Source organism: Miscanthus floridulus, chromosome 1 (assembly GCF_019320115.1).
Source record: "Miscanthus floridulus cultivar M001 chromosome 1, ASM1932011v1, whole genome shotgun sequence".
NCBI lineage: Eukaryota > Viridiplantae > Streptophyta > Magnoliopsida > Poales > Poaceae > Miscanthus > Miscanthus floridulus.
Window position 1 is genome coordinate 88,822,047 of NC_089580.1, and position 19,684 is coordinate 88,841,730.

The window sequence follows — 19,684 nt, forward strand, 5'->3', positions numbered from 1 at the left end:
TCGAATCGAACCGACCTTGAACAACGGTGTAGATTTGATCTTTAAGGCGGTGGAGAACCGATGTACAAAGGAGGGGCTGCCAGGTGGGCCCCATAGGCCGTCGGCCTATAGGTGGGATTGGCTGGCCCCACACTCTAACATCTGGTGTGGGTCTCGGTGAGTTGTCTTCTGGATTGTTCTAGAGTCTTCCCAAGTCAGTTTCGTCGCGGTTAAACGTGATTTGTTTTGACGAATAGGTCCTCCTTGATGGTGTCTTGATTAAACCCTCCTACAGTCATGAAATCACTAAAACTCATGGAACTCATTAGTTTAAAACACTATACCTATGTTGGTGATCCATTTTAATCATTTATGCAGGGTATATTGATGGTTTATGATTGACATTAACTACCATAAACAAGCTCCCCCACACTTGGCTTTTACTTGTCCTCGATAAAAGGATGGATTACTTTAAATATAACCTTGAGACACGACATCAACATAAAATTATTCCTAGTCATGCATGTTTTGTAGGATTCAAAGTGTCTACTATAAAACTTTGAGCGGTTGAAGAATGGAACATGTTGAAATAGATCACCATCTTCCTTCAGTCAAGTCAATTGGAGAAACATTTTAGGATTTTAAGAACAAAACATAGCTTACCTTCTACTTTTGTGGTACTCTCAAATCACTCAATATATGTGGTATTTTTGGATCCTTACCAAGGCATAGATAACTTTGCCTTCTTTTTACCTACTTCTAAAGTTTTATATGGAGCTCTGGTAGGAATAAATATGAGAACATACTTGCATTGCATATATTGTAAAGTCAAAACAAGGATCCAAGGAGAAAAATGTCATACTCTTAGATCAAGATGTGCATTTGTATGGATGAATATATGGTGGTTAACCTAATTCTACTATGCTCCTTGAAATATATCTCACTTGTTTGAAACTTAAAATATTTTACAAGAGCAGGGGCTATCTCTTCTCTCTTTTTTTCTTTCTTTTTTTGGTGGGCATCTAAGTACCCATTGTTTTCAACATCTCGGACACTTTTGTATCCATTTTTTAATACTTTTGTCTTTTCTTTTTGCATAGCCCCATGTCTCATTTCTGCAAAGAGATTTTCAAGAGAGATATTTACAAGAACTTGGATCATTTATTTGGTGAGATCCTAACAAACATATTTTTGTGTCTATTCTCAATGTAGGAGTAGAATATTTTTGGGTGGATGGAAAATATGTTTCTGTATACTCCTAGTGTGGGAGCAGCACATATATGGGAAGTGTACATGATCTTGATCTTGGGAGCATGATAAGTTTCTCAACAAGGGTCACAAGGTTTGGCCAAACTCAATACAATGACAAGTAGTATATGTAGAAGGTTTTCCTAGTCTATCATATTTGGGTCCGGTAGGATATTGCTTTACCACAAAGGAGAGATATAGCTATACATTTTAAAGTTTGAAATAAAATTATCTAATAACGAGACATCAAGAATAAGGTTCTCATTATTCTACTATATCTCATTCCACAACAACTTAAGTAACTTGGGGTCCCTAGCAATAAGTTCCCAACAGTAACAAGACATCCAGGAAAAGTGTTATGTGAATCTATCCTTCAAGTCATGACCAAAATAATCTTTTCTTATGTTTTAAAGTTGTTTTATCAAAGGATTTTCAATTCGGTTCGAAACAAAAAGTAAGATAGATGAAACTAGATCATATGGGATTCAAACATAACCATGGATGAACCGTGACATGAGGTGGTAATGTGCTGGGCTGACCGGCCCATAAGGGAGGTTGGGCGGCCCACTCTTGGGCCCTTTATGGTCCAACTTTGGCATACGTGGTCCTTGCTTCATTACTTTATGAAATTCATGATTTTTGCCATCGGATCTCATTTGTTGTCGATGTGTTCTTCCCCCACACTTATTTCTTGTTTACCTTTATGCACAGAATGTGGAGACAAACACATATCCAAAAGTAGAGAGCAAATAATAACAATCTAATTCCACTGATATCATAAGGCACTTTATTACAATCTCAACCTAAACAAACTTTAACTAGCTAACACAATCTCTTTAACTAAAACAACCTAATCAAACGATCTAAACAATACGACCTAAGCGTGCCTTATCAGTCATCAACCTAACTCTCACTTATTATACTTGTCCTTATTGACAACATAGCGGTGTAGGATAGTCATCTCGTATTCTAAATCCTTGTGATAGATGTGCTCTTGGTCGGTCTTGCATCTTGTTATGGAGAATTCCAATGGTCATCCGTTGGCGCTTCTCTTCATTCTCCTAGGAGATGGTGGCATCCTCTTCTTCTTATCCTGAGGCTTGGGTGGTACAACCTTAATCTATTCCGGCGCTGCCCGGACACCATCAATGGTCACATGTTGCGTGACCGACTTGTACTTGCCGCAAGTGACATCTCCAAATTTGTTGGTCCACACCCTCATTGGCATCTCATTTGGCTTGGGTGGAAGAAGGTTGATTTCCTTGGGCACCTTGATCTGCTTAGGTGCATCAAGTTGACCGAACAGGGGCTCCCGTTGGCACGGCTTGTCTTCTAGGAGTAGACGAGGCGACGGCAGAGTGATCATCGGACGACAAATAGTTTGGGCATAGTAGGACTGATTAGGGGGGACTAGAGCTATATCTCTCGAAGGGATGATGCTCAGTGCTAAGGCTTCTTTGGGCTTCTTGTTGAGGTGGCCCCCTTAGGGGATGATCTGCTTTCTGGCCATTGAAACTTGGGAGGAGGAGAGCTTCTATGCTGTTGGAGATGAAAAGTTTATTGGGATGGCTTTGGATGCTAGCGGGGGCTTTTTTATATAGGAGAGCAAGATGGGCAGCAGGGATCAAAATCTATCCATAATGGCTCTCGTAGTGAGGGATGATCGAATGACTCAGGAATTTGGAGAATTCTACTAGATAATGATCAAAGATTCATGAGAGTTGAATTGGGGCGAGGAGATAAACAGGTGGGCTAGGCAGCCTCAGTAGTAGGCTGGCCGGCCTCTCCCTGTGTAATCTCATGGACATCTTTTTCTCCACGACTTCTAACACTTATCTAATCTAGAAAAATATATTTTCATGTTACGAATCGTAAAGAGGAGGACAGAGATGAATATCTTTGGCAAAACAATGAAATCTATTTCTAAGTCCTCAGCAAGTTTTTTAGGGTCTAGAAATATATTGAGACAATGACCATTTACCTTGAATAACATGCCTTCATCTTTTTTAAGTGTTACTGCTCCATGCGACGAAGTGCTTATGATTTTGAATGGCCCTTCCCATTTACTCCAAAGTTTTCCATGCCCAAATAACTTCACCCTAGAATTAAAAAGCAATACCTTATCTCCTGGTATGAACTCCTTCTTCTTGATCCTCTTGTCATGCCATCTCTTCGTTCTCTCCTTGTATATCTTGGCGTAGTGATATGCTTTTTCATGCCATTCATCAAGCTCAAAGAGTTGCATTTTCTGTTTGGTTCCTATAGCTTCCAAATCCATATTCCATCATTTGATGGCCTAGTGAGCCTTGAATTCTAGCTCAATGGATAGATGACATGTCTTTCCCTAGACGAGTTGATATGGTGACATCATAAGGGGTATTTTATAGGTCGTTCGGTAGGCCAATGTTGACGGTCACTAATATCAATTATAAACCATCAACATATCCTGCATATATACTTATTTCCATCACCAAACATAAGTATAGGGGTTTAAACTAATAAATTCCATAAGTTTTGGTGAATCTATGTTTGCAGTAGGATTTAATCAGAAAATCGTCAAGGTGGACCAATTCGTCAAAATAAATCATGTTTATCCATGGCGGTACGGACTTGGAGAGATTCTAGAAGACTCTCCATCGAAGATCGAGCCAAGTGGCTAACATGGGGGACTGGCTGGCCCCACCACTAGGCTAGTCGGCCTATGGAACCGATGGGTCAGTATCTCCTTCAAATGTCTATTCTCCACTGCCTCACTAACATCAATTATAAACCATCAACATATCCTACATATATACTTAATTCCATCACCAAATAAAGGTTTAGGGGTTTAAACTAATAAATTCTATAAGTTTTGGTGAATCTTTGTTTGCAGGAGGATATAATCAGAAAACCATCAAGGTAGACCTATTTGTCAAAGTAAATCACGTTTATCCGTGACGGTACTGACTTGGGAAGATTCTAGAAGACACCAGAAGACTCTCCACCAAAGATGGGGCCCACCTGTCACTGAGATAGGCCAGCCGGTCCCACCACTAGGCCGGTTGACCTATGGGGCCCACATGTCGGCCTCTTCTTTCTACGTTGGTTTCCCACCGCCTCCTAGATCACATCTACGTCGTTCTTTTAAGTTGGTTTGATCAGAGGGTCTAGAATTGATGCTACCCCCTATATATACAGCCCTGTACCCCCTCCAGGAGAGCCATCCTGAAACCCTAATTCATATTCTCCTCATTAGGATTAGAGCCAGCTATCAAGAGAAGATTAGTCCTCCATAGGATCTAGTCTTGTATTAGAAATAGAGAGTAGAGTGTGAGGAAAGAGTTTGGAGGAAGTATTGGCCTGTCGGTGCTCTCTCTATGGCTTGTACTAGAATCAAGTTCTTCATGAGCTTGCTTTTGAGATTTCTCTGTTAATCAACTTCTAATTCAAGTAAGTAACATGTTTATATTGTTCTTCAGGTTTGCGACTCTTTTTTAGTACTTTAATCCTTGTCATTCCTAGGTTAAAGTAGTATTCGTAGTGTAAGCGTGGTGCTTAGACTCGGGTACTCATAGTTGTACCCTACATTCCGGATCGGTGGTAGCTTACAAGGGTGACTCTTATAGCCTCATTGAATCCTCTGTAGTTCACCTCTCGTTTGTATGCCTAGCAGGATTTAGTTACTATAGGAAACATACTCTACATGTGTTTCCCTTAGTAATATCCCTAGAATTGAACAATAGAAGACATAGCTTACAGAAGTTAGAACTAGAAGACCTTAGTGATCTCCTTTATACTCCTGCTATCTTAAGTCTTGTTGCTACTTCGGGTTAAGTTAGACGTAGTTAATCTCACATGTTTCCCTATGGATACGATACTTGGAATACTTCTGGGTGAAAGCTACAGCGGTATCCGTGTGCTTGTAGATTTATCTGTGTGCGTTAATAAATACCAATAGCCAACAACGCATCGGGTAGTCTATCCTTCCATGCAGTCGCCATCTCGTTGACCATCTTTTGCAAAATATTCTTGATATGTTTGTTCGATGTTTCTGCTTGGCCACTTGTCGGATGGTGATATGGAGTTGCAATGTTGTGACGGATCCCATGTCTTCACAAGTACTTGTGAAAGTTCTTGTCAATGAAGTGAGTGCCTCCATCACTTATCATCATTCTCGGAACACCGAAGCATGGAAAGATTGTTTCTTCAAACATTCTCTTGGAGCTCTTGGCATCAGTAGCTCTACATGGCATGGCTTCAACCCACTTGGTAACAAAGTCGACTACCACCAAGATGTACTCACAATTCTTTGACTTTGGAAATGGCACCATGCAGTCGATACCCCAGACATCAAAGAGTTTGATCTGGGAGGTTGTTTGTGAGTGGCATGGCATCTCTTGAATTGATGTTCCTGTGCGTCTGACATGAACCACATCTTTGGATGAAGCCTTTTGTGTCTTCATACATGGTTGGCCAGAAAAATCCACTTTGCCAGATCTTTGCATGAGTGCAGAATGCACCATAATGTCCTCCATATGGTGATGAGTGGCATCGTTCTATGATCTTGATGGCTTCTTCTGTCGGTACACACCTTCTGAGTAGACCGTCAGAGCAGACTCTATAGAGGTACAACTCATCCCATATGTGGAGGCGACTTTCATAAATGAGCTTCCTTTTGTTCTCCCCTGGTGGTACATAACCTGCAACCATAAAATTAACAATATTCCCGTACCAGGGGTCGGATCTTGTGATCTTGAAGAACATGTCATCCCATAGACAATCGTTGATGGGTAATTCCTATTGATTCTCAAACTGTATTCTAGACAAATGATCGGCAACAACATTTTCTACTCCCTTTTTATCTTTTATTTCTAAATCAAATTCTTGGAGTAACAAAATCCATCTTATAAGTCGAGGTTTAGCATCTGATGGCGGCAAACGGGCGGCTATGACCTGCCTCCACATCAGCTAAGACAAATTTGGTTTTAGTTAAATTTAATTGGGACAAATAAAAAAGAACAAGTATTGCGAGTCCATACTTCCATAATTCTTATATTTGCGTAAAAATTATGTTAATTACATCTCCGAGGAGAACACCCCTGATTAAGAGTTCCAACATGAGTACATGAAAAAGAAGATTACATCATATGGCTTTCTATTACAAACTACAAAAGAAAACAAAGTCTTCAGTCTTATAGCTGTGGATGGATGAATATGCATGCTTGGCATAGGCTTGAACTTGATGCATACTATTTTATTTAAACATGACATTTTCATTTGTTGAGGAGCTAACATATACTCCTTATACGATTGGTCGCTAGCTTGTTTAGCTTTCTAGCGACCCATGATATGAATGTAGTTAATCTATGCAAAGCATTTGTGAATATATTATTATTTGTTCAGATCATGATATGGCACTAAATTTAGCTAACTCAGCATAGGGCATCTTGACCATGCCACATATGCATATATGACCATGAGGAAATGATTTGTTTATTTGTTGGACATTTTTTTGGTGCATAGTATCATGTATGTATGCACATAATTTACTTTGGAGACTAAATTTGACATAGTCTTATCAGACCATGCAGAACCATGGATCGACATGTTTGATATATGTGGACGCATTCGACATATGGTGACATATTTTATATGGGCACTTGTCAAGGTTTAGGAAGATATGTTGCTGCACCAAACCTGGACGCGACACATGGAGTTGATTTGTTTTATCAAAATTAGCGTACACGCTCATGACATAGTATTTGACCCAGGATACATGTATTATGTTATTTAATTTAATTTGATTTAAATTAATGACCTGGCTAGACGTAACCTTATATGGGTGAAGTCTAACTAAGGTGCATATTGATCCAAATTAATTAGGAATTATGATGAATGTGGCCAAGCTTATATGACTTGGCTAAGCTCTCATTAATGTTTGCAACACTTTGGTTATTTTAACTATGGTGCCGCATAGGCACGTAGTTTATCATGTAGAGATTAATTTTGATTATAGTCTATTACTATGGTTTAACCGGATATGGGTTTGGATGAATGCAGCATAATTGAGATGCACAGTCCAATTTTATTTTAGTTAATGCAGAGGAGATATATGCCGGGACTTTACATGGCCTGACATATGGAGTTTAGTTTAAACATGACGTTGGGTGCATGATTTTCACAAGCTGGTTTTAAGATAGAATTGCTTAGTTGTTCACCAATTTTGGTCAGGGAGATAACCACAACTATACTGTTTAAGAGTTTACTTTAACATGCTGCTGCATATCAACGCACCATGCTTATCTTATATGCACAATAATTTAATATCTTTGATTTATTTTGCTCGCTGTTAATTTGATCACAGCATATATGCAGGGCGGTACATGGAGTGCTAGTTTGTGTGATGGCAATGCAAATTTTAATCTTTGTTGCAACTACCAGTGAAATGTACGGTACTGGATATGGCATGCAGATGCTGAGGCTAGCTAGCTAATTTGTGCAGAACTTGCTAACTAGCCAGAAGACGGATATATATCAGTACGTAGCCATTTTTTAGACAGCACTTAGGCATGGAATTTGGGTTTCTTCCGTACAACTCACGGCAGGTGTTCTTGTTGATACAAACACATGGGCATAGTGCAGCGAGGAATGTGTTTTGGCATGATGGTGGTTTTAGCGCTTGTTCCTGATCTCGTATCAACAGACCGAGTCGAAGAACAAGGCTTTTCCCATAGTGATCCGTATCAACTGACCGGACCGACCATGAGGTCTTGATGCGTCCCATGATGACTTGCTCGAGAGAACAAACCACGCATAGGGTCTTGAACATGGAGGCGGATGGATTTTGCACTTGTTCCTGATCTCGTACCAACCGACCAAATCGAAGAACAAGGCTCTTCCCATGGTGATCTGTATCATCTGACCAAACCTACCATGAGGTCTTGATACATCTCATGGGGACTTGCTCAAGAGAACAAACCCACACATGAGGCCTTGATCAGGGAGCCGACGATGGATGACGCTTGGAGCCAAAGAACAGAAGGTTAGAAAGGAGCGCTATGTATGATGCGCCGCTCACCTTCCTTCGGAGCCTGCTGGACGACGCATAGCAACTTGTTGCAAGAGCTCCTTTTGGATCTCTGGTGGTGACTTCGCTTGTCACGGCAGCAGCTCTGGAGGTAGTGGTTTGCTTTTCTGGCTAGCGATCAGTGCAGCAGAACGGCAGCCTGGCGGTGTTTTGTGTGAGGGCAGCCTGATGGCACTCTGGATCAGAAAACCGGGGGGCTTGGAACCGTACGCTGTAGTCCTCTATTTATAGAGCAAGGTGACTAGCGGTTCCTGAGTGATTTGGCGCTCTTTCCAATTGATTACGCAGCGCGGGCGCCTATGTTTGAATCGTCGAGAGCGTTGAACGTGCACTCGTGCGTGGATGTGGTCAGTTTCTTACTACTTCATTTGAAAATCATGCGCACCGGAGCTGGAAGTTACATTTCCATGACATGTGGACCATTTGCCATTTTCTATTCTTAACCACAGTGATCAGTGGTATATTTATTTATTTATTGACGGTCGGCTGATGGCACATTGCATGAGCATGTACGTATGCATGTGACGGCGTACGAGTGCCCATGGTTCGAATCGTTTATCATGTATGCGCGCGTGTATATCTAGGTATTTCAACACGCGTATGGGTTTATTTATCCTTTTCTTCTGTTTAGTCTTCGTTATCTTTCTTTTCATTTACATCGCTCACCATGGCACTTTTGTATAATATAGATGTGACCATTTAGTCATGCCATATTTATGGAATATTTAAACTGCTTACCGCTGGGAAAGCACGAGCATGATATTTGCATGTAGAGTATATATCTATTATACCCCTTCACCCATGTGTATTTTGGGGTGTTCTATTGTTGGTGTTTCATAAACTAGACCAGTAATCTTATACGATTACCGCGCTGCTCTAGGAAGATGATGGTAGCATCCAATAGACATGAGGATTTATACTGGTTCTGGTCGGAGTCCTACGTCCAGTCTCAGAGAAGATCGAGTGTGTGTTCCTCGCTTCAATGCTCTGAAGTTCTTACAATGGGGGGTGCAAGAATAGTAAAAGAGGTGGTAGAACCTATGCTAGCCGAGGGGCAGCCTGAAGAGAAGCTCTAGGAGCCCTGCAGCTATGGTGAATGGATGGAGTGGTAGAGGATGATGAATGAGAATATGTCTAAATGTGGGAGCCCTGACTGTCCTTATATAGAGTTCAGGGCCAGGGCTCATTACAAAGAAGAGGTTCTCCCGACCAAAGGGTCAGGAGCCTAAGGGAGGTCCTAGCTAACTTGGTCTGCCCGTGCACGGCGTCGCGCTAGCTCGTCCCTTGATCACTAGTAACGACGTCGCACAGTGGTTGGTGGCTTCGTTGTTCATGTGTGCCCTATCTCGCTGGGTTCTGCTGGTGGTGGAGATGTTGTCCAGGGCGTGACTCTGCCGTAGGGTCCGGCTTTGCCATGTGGTGAGTTTGGATTGGGTATACACTAACGATGGGCGTTGCCCCATTGGTTCGGGCAATCTCGTGGTTCCCTAGACGGATGTGGCCACCATAGGCCATTCCTTGGGTGAGGTCGCCATGAGACATGGCCATCTGGCTCCCTAGGTGGAGGTCTTGGCCTTGCCCAGTGATGAGAGAGGACCCTGGGCTCCCTACATAGGTGAACTATGGGATGCAGCCCCTGTGGGCATTTTTGAGAGTGCGCCCGCCATAGGCCATGGGATCTAGATTCCCGAGGTGGAGGTCTGGGCCGTGGCTAAGGGTGGACATGAACGCCAGCCCTTTGGGGTGGTTAACCATGTGATTCCCTGGAAGGATGTGGCTGGTCGAGGCCATTCCTGGGGCGAGTTCATCGTGAGTCGTGGTCCTTTAGTTTCTCTGAAGGGAAACTCGGACATGGTTTGCGATGAGCGAGGGTACTGGCCCCTCTGGATAGGTGAACTCTAGGATGCAGCACCCAAGGGCAGTTCTAGGAGTGTGTCCGCCGTGGGCCATGGAACTCAGATTTCCAAGGTGGAGGTCTAGACTATGGTCGATGGCGGATGCGGGCACTGGCCCTTTGGTGCTGATGAACCCATAGTTTTCATGGTTAATGTGGTCACCGTGGGCCATTCCACCAGCGAGTCTACCATGGGCCATTCCTTCTCAACAATCAAGAGTACGCGACTATGCCCTACCTAGCGCGCCAACTGTCGGTATTTCATAAACCGGACTAGTAATCTTATACGATTGTCGAGCTACTCTAGGAACACGATGGTAGCATCCAATAGACATGAGGATTTATACTGATTCAAGCCAGAGCCCTACGTCTAGTTTTAGAGAAGATCGAGTGCGTGTTCCTCACTTGAATGCTATGAAGTTCTTACAATGGGGGTGCAAGAATGGTGAAAGAGGTGGTAGAACCTATGCTAGCCGAGGGGTAGCCTGAAGAGAAGCTCTAGGAGCCTTGCTGCCATGGTGAATGGATGGAGTGGTAGAGGATGATGAATGAGAATATGTCTAAATGTAGGAGCCTTGGCTGCCCTTATATAGAGTTTGGGGCCAGGGCTCATTACAAAGAAGAGGTTCTTCTGACCGAAGGGTCGAGATTCTGAGGGAGGTCCTAGCTAACTTGGCTTGAAAGCTATGCCATCTTCTAATGCATGCCAAGGCGTGGCTATCATCATGGTCTTGTGGCCACATCATGGCAGGGTCTGACATGGTGCACTGTGCTAGTAGTGGTAGCACTGTAGCCATAGTGATTGTTCATCAGCTATCCTATGCAACGCGGCATCCATCATGGTCTTCACCATTGTCTCTGGGTCCCCCGGGGCATCATACCCGTAGTAGGTAGCCACCTCTAGGTTGTTGCTTGCTTGGTCGCTTTGTGGGGCTGAGGGCCATGACCCCAATCGTTGGGGTCGGGGCACTCCAACAGACAAGGAGGTCTTTAGGTCGAGACCCTTGCCATGGATCCCATCTCATAGTGAGTGGGATCATACACACGTCCAGTCAGTCCGTATTTGGACGGTGGGTTTCATACCCATTGCCACCGTTGTGCGGTGTTGTCTTGTTGGTGTGGCATGGCGTAGGGATAGTGTCTGACCGGACTGAGGTGACCACTGCCACATCAGTCCTTACAGGGTCAGTGCAGCGTGCTCACTTTTGTCAGAGCTAGAGCACTTTGCCGGACATGACCTCTCCCTATCTCTTCTGATGGTCGTAATGAGGAGAGGTTGTGCGCTGAGCATCATGTGGCTAGGGCTAGAGGAAGATGTTGTGGCCAACCCTGGCCCTTGCATCCGGCTTGGCTTGCTCGGCTTAACTGGGCCTCGGTCGTTCGGGCCTTTGCCAGTGTTGACGGTCACTAACATCAATTATAAAACATCAACATAACATGCATATATACTTAATTCCATCACCAAACATAGGTATAGGGGTTTAAACTAACAAATTCCACAAGTTTTGGTGAATTTGTGTTTTCAGCAGGGTTTATCTAGAAAACCAGCAAGGAGGTCCTATTTGTCAAAGTAAATCATATTTATTCGCAGGGAAACCGATGTGGGAAGACTCTAGAAGACTCCAAAAGGCAAACCACCAAAGTGGTGAGCAGGTGGCTACCATGTGGGGCCGGCCAGCCCCACCTATAGGCCTCCTAGCCCTCTAGGCCCACCTGTTAGCCCCTCCTTCTAATGCTGGTTCTCCACCGCCTACTAGATTGCATCTACGTTGTTTTTCCAAGTTGGTTTGATTCGAGGGTCCAGAATTGATGCTCCAGCCTATATATAGCAGCCTCTACCCCCCTCCCTAGAGCATCCTTAAAACCCTAATTCATACCTCTCATTCAGAGATTAAGATGCACCAGGAGGATTAGGTCTAGACTCTCCAATGTAGTAGATTAGTAGCTTGGGAGTGAGGGTCGAGTTGGGCTCATGCTCAAGTTCTGAATCTAGTCTTGGAGGCTCGGCAAAGCCTTGTATCTTCACTTCCACATCTTATAAGACTTATTATAAATTCATCATATTCCTATCTACATGCTATGCTTACTTTTAATATGTATCTTGCTTAGTTGAGGTTATTATTACATTTGTGCGCGGGTTCATAGAGCGCTTAGCCTGCTAGTTTATCGATTAGGCTAAGTAGCCGAGCCTCGTGTAAGCATGGTGCTTATATGTAACACCTCTGGTGTTACAAACTTGCTTACTACCTAGGTTAAGTCCTCGGAGAAATCAAGCCAAATGAGTTTTCAAATTTTAGCAAGTTAAAACACACATGAAACGACACGTGTATCTTATATGACTCACTTTTGTAGTTAAGAAAAATTAAATTAGTGTTGTAAGTTAGTTTATTTTAGGTGAAAATATGCTAATGAGATCCTAATAAGAAAAACTGAATAAGTTGTTTTAATTGTTGGCATGAAAAATAATTTTTATAAACCGAAGCGTAATATAACTTAGGATTAAAAAGTGCCATTTTTTAGGATTATTTGATGCAAAATAATTAAACAATGTCTAAATATTTTGTTTGTATGAGTTAGTACAAAGTATGGGCTGCGTCATGGTAGGTTTGTTAGTTGAAATCGATAAGGTTTAGACCTTTTAAAAAATAGGACAAAAGTGTTAAGGAAGGTTAGTTCTAATAGAACCTTTGAATTCTCTAAGTCAGAAATGATAATGGACAGTGCTATTTTGGCATTTAAAATCCAACAAAAATGCCTAAACACGAACTTCATGTTTTTGTATAGTTGGTTACATCAAGACAAGCACTTGGGCATGGTGTAGGTTATAGTCATGTTGGTTGTCATGTGGAACTCGTAAAAATTGCCCAAAACCCCTTAGAATGCGTGACGGATCATGTTTCGAGGCTCTGTTCGTGAACTAGCGTCCAACGCGACTAACCTGTTTTGGCATCTCACTATCTTCCTCTCTAGCCATCCTCTAGTTGTATGGATTGCTCCTCTAGCTAGCCGTTAGTGTCGACTTTGGGGTCATAGAATTAGTTGAGCCTTTGCTGAATCGATGAGTAGTTTTTAGGCCACTTTAATAACCGTGCTTGGCACCGCTTCGGCCGTTGGCCCCGTGGGTGCGGTCACCATGCGTAGGTGTGTAGCATGTGTCAGGCTTGGTCCATGGTCGTCCGTGGCCTCACCCTGCGGGCCAGCGCATGTGCAGCTGCTGCGTGCCAACTAACGCCACGGCATGTCTCTCACCTCTCCTTGCCTCTTGCTGGCCAACCCGCGCAGTGTCGCTAGGCCACGCATAGGTCCAGGCCGATGCCATGGCGGCCACCATCTAGCTATCGTGGCATGTCTCTCAGCTACACATTTCACCTACCCGCCCTCCGATTCATCTACTGTGAGCCAGTGCCGCTACCGCCGCATCGTGGCCATCCGGTCTCGGTCATAGTGCTGAGGTGACGCTCCTCTGCCTTGCTTGTCTCTCTCGATGACGCTTGTGGGCCCACTCGAGTCTCGCCACTTGAAGCCATGTGCACCACACCAAGCTCTTCCTTGCCTCGTCAGCTAGGAGCACGTGCTTGTACCGCTCCATTTTAACCCGCTTGGCCCGCCCTTGTGCCTCTTTGCGACATGGCAGCAGTAGGGGCACCGCACTTCCTGCTCTCCTAATTCACCTTGATCGAGGCTCTACAGTTTGATTCCTTGCACCAGCAAGTAGCCTAGGAGGTTATCTAGTTGCCCGGCCCACACCGAGGCGTAGCTGGGCATTGTGGTCGGCCAATTTGGCGTTTGGCTCGTCTCCGGTCAAAAATCGCTGCCGTGCTCGGGAAATTGGGGGTAACGCTCGTAGGGCTGGTTGTAATTCAATTGATCGTATCCTTGAGCTTGCCATGATGTCCCCTATTCAGTGCTGACATGGATTTGTCCAGGGTGCTTGTTAGCGGTGAGGTGAAACATCGGTGCACGCCTCGGAGCACCACTGCCCTGTCAACTCGCGCGTGGACTGACCACCCTGACCCCTTCTCTGCTTCAACCATCACTGTAGCTCAGATCGTGGTGAGCTCCTGGTGGTTCCCCACTATCTTTACTCCTCTATTAATGCCCTAGTCCACCAGAACGCTTGCGCCGCCATGCGGTTCGGCCCAATGTTGTGGTTAGGTGCAGTAGTGCATCGTTGAGCTCCATTTTGTTTTGCATTGCTGCGCGTAGGTCCGTAGGTCTCCATTGGTTAGTTAGGGGTGCCGATTAAGCCTTGGTTGGCTGGCTTAGCCATGCAATGCTGGTCGGAGCTTCACCGGTGAGCGTGGTGGCATCGGGGGCCACCCCATTGTCAAGGCGGATAGTTGGGGGGCTTGTTTATAAAACCACTGGCGTAAGGCATAGTGCACATAGTAGTGGTATTAATATCTGAAACCTCGGGAGCTTTCCTACAAAGCCACCATCGTGCGCAGGGTGTGTCCGCCATGGGCCGCTCGTTGGGCCGGCCTACTGGCACATGGTCTCGTTCCACGTGGTTCATGTTGGGCTGCTGGGCTAATTTGGCTGTCGCCAGCCCTTTCCATTCCTAACCCTGTTGTAGGTGATAGGTGGATGTTAGAGCTAACACTTGTGTGCGGGAACCTTCTAGTGGGCTTAGCGAGGATTTCCTTAACATTGCGGACATAGAGTTTATTTGAAAATTCCACCCAAAATGTTTTACAATGAAAAAACTTATAACTTGTTATGATGCATATAATGGATCATCATGTTAATGTTTAACTTGTCATTAAATGATTTTATTTCCGCTGAGACTCTGATAACATGGTTATATCCCGCTGTTATAAACAATAAATATTATACTCTGATGTTGCATGAAAAGTGATGTAAGAAATGGCTAAAATGTTGTATGCTTTATTCCCCCATTTATGATCCTGTTGAAAAATGTGAATTTTTGGGTTCTCCCATAGGGTGTGCTTGACAGAACTGTTTAAATTAGCTCACGCTTGGGGTGTTTAGTGTCTAATGGAAGACAAGCACCTCCAGAAGTGAGTTATTTTAGGCGGTTCTACCACAGGTGGTATCAAAGTATAAATGAGGAAATAGAGCTTCAAAATCCTTTTCTAAACTAAAATTTGACAACCTATTTTTGCAAAACGTTAGGGCATTTAACTACGAAGTATATAAGTAGCCCTATAGCTCTAGTTGAACATCCAAAATAGGTTTAACTAGGTTCTCTCCGGTGGATTGACTCTCACATAGTATACGATCTTTAATTCGCTCGCACTTGTACTATTTTAAGTCATTGTGACCATATTACTGGTAGATGCGCCCTTCGTAGGTGTCACATGAGTCGTATGGTGCACGATTGACTCGTCCCTGTTCAAGAGTTACTACTGAACTATGGCTTTGTGCTTTGCGTTCGCCTATGGTTCACATCTGCCATGACCCATGTCTCTCCGTACTCCTTTCTGCGTTCGTGTCGGACCCTTGCCCTGCAGTCATACTAGTCATTAATGGCCTCGGACATTGCTCGCCTGGAACGCACGAAAAATTCGGTTGATTCATTTGTAGTGATCTTGTGCAAGAACCATGGGTGAACTGCACCAGGACCACTGACCACTCTACCATTATAAGCAGGGCCTAGCCTAGCCATCGGTACCACCATCGGGTGCACTCCAGCTCGCCTAGCTTTTCCTTTTGAGCAAGCTTTTCGCTCAACCCTTCATTGCAACCACTCACCAGGAATGGCAGGAGCATGGGTTAGTAGTTACTGCCTGAACACTAAGGGTTTTCCCAAAATCCTGTATGCCACCCTGCAAAAGCTCAAAGTCAAAGATCGTCCTAAGTATAAGGGCCGTGAGTATGAAAAGCATGGCACTGAGCGGTGTGAAGTTACCGTCTACATTAGGAAGAGTGAGGAGTTCCCCAACATCACTGAATCCTAGAATGTGACCGCAACCGGGTTTCGCTTCATCGATACCTACCAGGTTGTGGCCCACAAAGCCTACGGTATCTTTGCCAGATCTATGAAGAGCCTATTGCTCATACCCCCATGAGGTTCTTTCCACCTTTGGAAAAGAATCGACAGGCATGAAGGGCTCGAATGGAGGCTTTGCAAGGGTAGGATGCGTAAGAAGACAGTCTAATTGTGGTGCACTTGACCATGTACCTACTTGCTCTAGATGAGCAGTATGACCGACAGGCCTTGGAGCTGAGGAAGTGCCTCCGGCGAGCCACAGAAGCCGAGATCTTCTCTAGGATACTCTAAGTGCAGCTTGCCGAAGCGTATGCCAGTGCGGCAGCCATAGAGTTAGGAGACTACCATGTCAGAAGCCATAAAGGATGCTAAAGATTGGCATGCCCATCAGTTGGGAGGGGCCTACCTTGTTGCTAGGGCTAAGCATAGGACGCTGGCCGCTGAAAGGCAAGATCCCTTGATCTTGGAGAGAATCCCTGTCCACCCACCGAAAAGAAGAAGAACCGATTCTGCCACATTATACGATGCTCTGCCTATGAGTACATGCTGTTCTCTAGTTGGGTGGTAGCAGCGGGAGGTGATAGCCCCATCTATCCTTTGTAGTCCACTCCGAATTGAGCATGTTCTAAAATTATAGGACCATAGTCGCGTCGATAGAGTTATCTATTGTGGGTACTCTACTGTCTAAGCGGCATCCCGAAGTGCACAAGAGTAGAGTTAGTCTTAACTATAGTTGGATGTATATATACTTTGACCATGTAATAAGAATGTCACAAGAATCTACCTCACTCGTTGCTCTCCCAAGTGGACTAGTTTTTGTTATCTTATAGATCTACCCCATGAGTATCATTATCCTTAATTCCTATCATTACCTTCACCCCTACTCTAGCCATGCTAGTATGTTGACTGATAGATACTCTTTTTATATTCAATAAGTCTTTACTTCATTGTTTCCCTGTGGTAAAATATAAATAACGATAACTGGAATACTCCTGGTAAAATGCTACAATGATATTCTATGTGCTTGTGGAATTCTTCATATTATATTTGCACATATAAATACCAATAGCTAGCTAGCGCATTGTAGGCCTCGTGGCCTGCTAATCTAATTGATGCCTTGAGACACCCTAGGGTTATGACCTCGACAACTATCATTTCTTATTTATAATATGGAATTTGGCCATATATATTATTTATTCAAAGCAAATATTGCACATACTATCGGTGAGCCAAAAACCGTGTCAACAACATCTTTCTTAGTGAGCAAGTATTTTAAAGTAGCATGATCAGTGCAAATAATCAACTTAACTCCTACTAAGTAAGATCTCAATTTGTCTATAGCAAAAATAATAGCCAAGAGCTCTTTTTTAGTTGTTGCATAATTAAGTTGAGGTCCTATCAGAGTTTTACTAGCATAAGCAATTGCATGATGCTTCTTATCTTTTGTTTGACACAAAACTACCCCCACAGCATAGTCACTTGCATCACACATAATTTCAAAAGGTAAAAATCAATCAGGGGGTTGAATGATTGGTGCAGAGATGAATGCTTTCTTAAGAATTTCAAAAGATTTTAAGCATGCATCATCGAATTCAAAGGGAACATCCTGGCCAAAAGATTTATAAATGGTCTAGCAATATGTGACAAATCTTTTATAAAGTGGCGGTAAAACCCTGCATGGCCAAGAAAATAACGAATCCCTCTAATATTTATGGGAGGAGGCAACTGTTCAATTACTTCAATTTTAGCTCTATCTACCTAAATCTCGCGTTTGGACACCAAGTGTCCAAGCACTATGCCTTCTCTAACCATGAAATGATATTTTTCCCAATTAAGGACTGAGTGCTTTTCTTCATATCTTTGCAAAACCTTGTCTAAATTTTTAAGACAATCATCAAAAGTTTTTCCATAAATAGAAAAATCATCCATAAAAACTTCCATGATTTCTTTAATCATATCAGAAAATATAGACATCATGCATGTTTGGAAAGAAGCAGGAGCATTACATAGTCCAAAAAATATTCTACGATAAGCATAAGTTCTATATGGACATGTAAACATGGTTTTACTTTGGTCATCAGGACAGATCGGTATTTGATGATAACCTGAATACCCATCAAAGAAATAAAAGAAAGAGTGATTTTGCCAGTCGCTCCAACATTTCATCAATAAAGGGCAACGAAAAATGATCTTTCTTTGTTGCCTTGTTAAGTTTTCAGTAATCAAGGCACATCTGCCATCCTATGATGGTTCTTTGTGGAATTAATTTATTCATTTAATTTTTAACAACAGTCATGCCTCCCTTTTTAGGTACAACTTGAACAAGGCTAACCCACTCGCTATTTGGAACGAGATAAATTATCCTGACATGCAAGAGTTTCAAAATGTCTTTCTTAACAAGATCTCTCATCACATTGTTAAGCCTACACTAAGGCTCCCTAGAAGGTATAGAATTGTGGTATGTAGGGATGTGATGTGTGCAAAGAGTAGGGCTAATTCTCTTAAGATCTTGGAGCGAGTAGCCAAAAGCAGAGCGATGCTTTTCTAAAATAGTTAGCAAGCGGAGGGTTTCTTTCTGAGAAAGTTTATCACTTATGATCATAGGAGAATCCTGATTATTATTGAGAAAAGCATATATAAAACCAGAAGTTTGGGGTTTAAGGTCAATGGAGGGCTTAGGTGGCTCTTTCAATTCATCTAAGGGTCTAGGCTCCATGAGATTTTCGTCCTCTTTTTCAATGAAGAACTAGGCATCATCTTCAAGATTGGGTTCAATAAAATCATCAAGAGATGTGACCTTAACCTCTTCCATTGGGTCTTGCTCAGGACTCGGCTCAGTCTCAGTATTTAGAGAACGAGTGATGGGTTGCAAGGCTTTATTTTTAAATTCTCTGTTTGTCCTTCTTGAATACGTCTTTCGATTGGTTGTGCTATCAGCAGGTCAAACTCTATGATATTAAAGATATAAAATCTCAAATGAACCATGGTTCCTTTTACCTAGATAGGGAGGACATAAATTATTCCCAAACTTAGTAGAATGTGCCTTGAAAGACTTTTCAACAACTTTGTTGTTGGGGTTAATGGCATGTCTTTTAATAAATCATGAGCAAAAGATGCAGACATAATATTAACACCCACAACAGGATTATAAAGAGCATCGAAAGGAGCTTTGTTAATTTGGTAGCGAATAGAAATAGAAGGTGAGTCTAGACAATCACATCAGACGAAAGCTCTGATTCTTTTAACCATTCATTGCTTATAATAGATACTAGCTCTTTCGTAGTTTTTTAAGGAAAGCTTCTTCAGAAGGGTCAAACATTTCTTTATGGGGTGAGGACTTCTGAAGCTTTTGGGGTTTCCTCATAGTATGATAATTTGAGGTATTTCTGTATTTAGCAAAAAATTCATCCTTGAATTCAAGCATAAAATCCAAAATTGGAGTTTCCTCCTTTTCTGGTGGTTCGTGATTTAGAATGGCTGATGTTTGTGATGGATTTTGCAAAGATTTTGGTTCATCTATCTAGGATTCCACCTCTAATAGCAT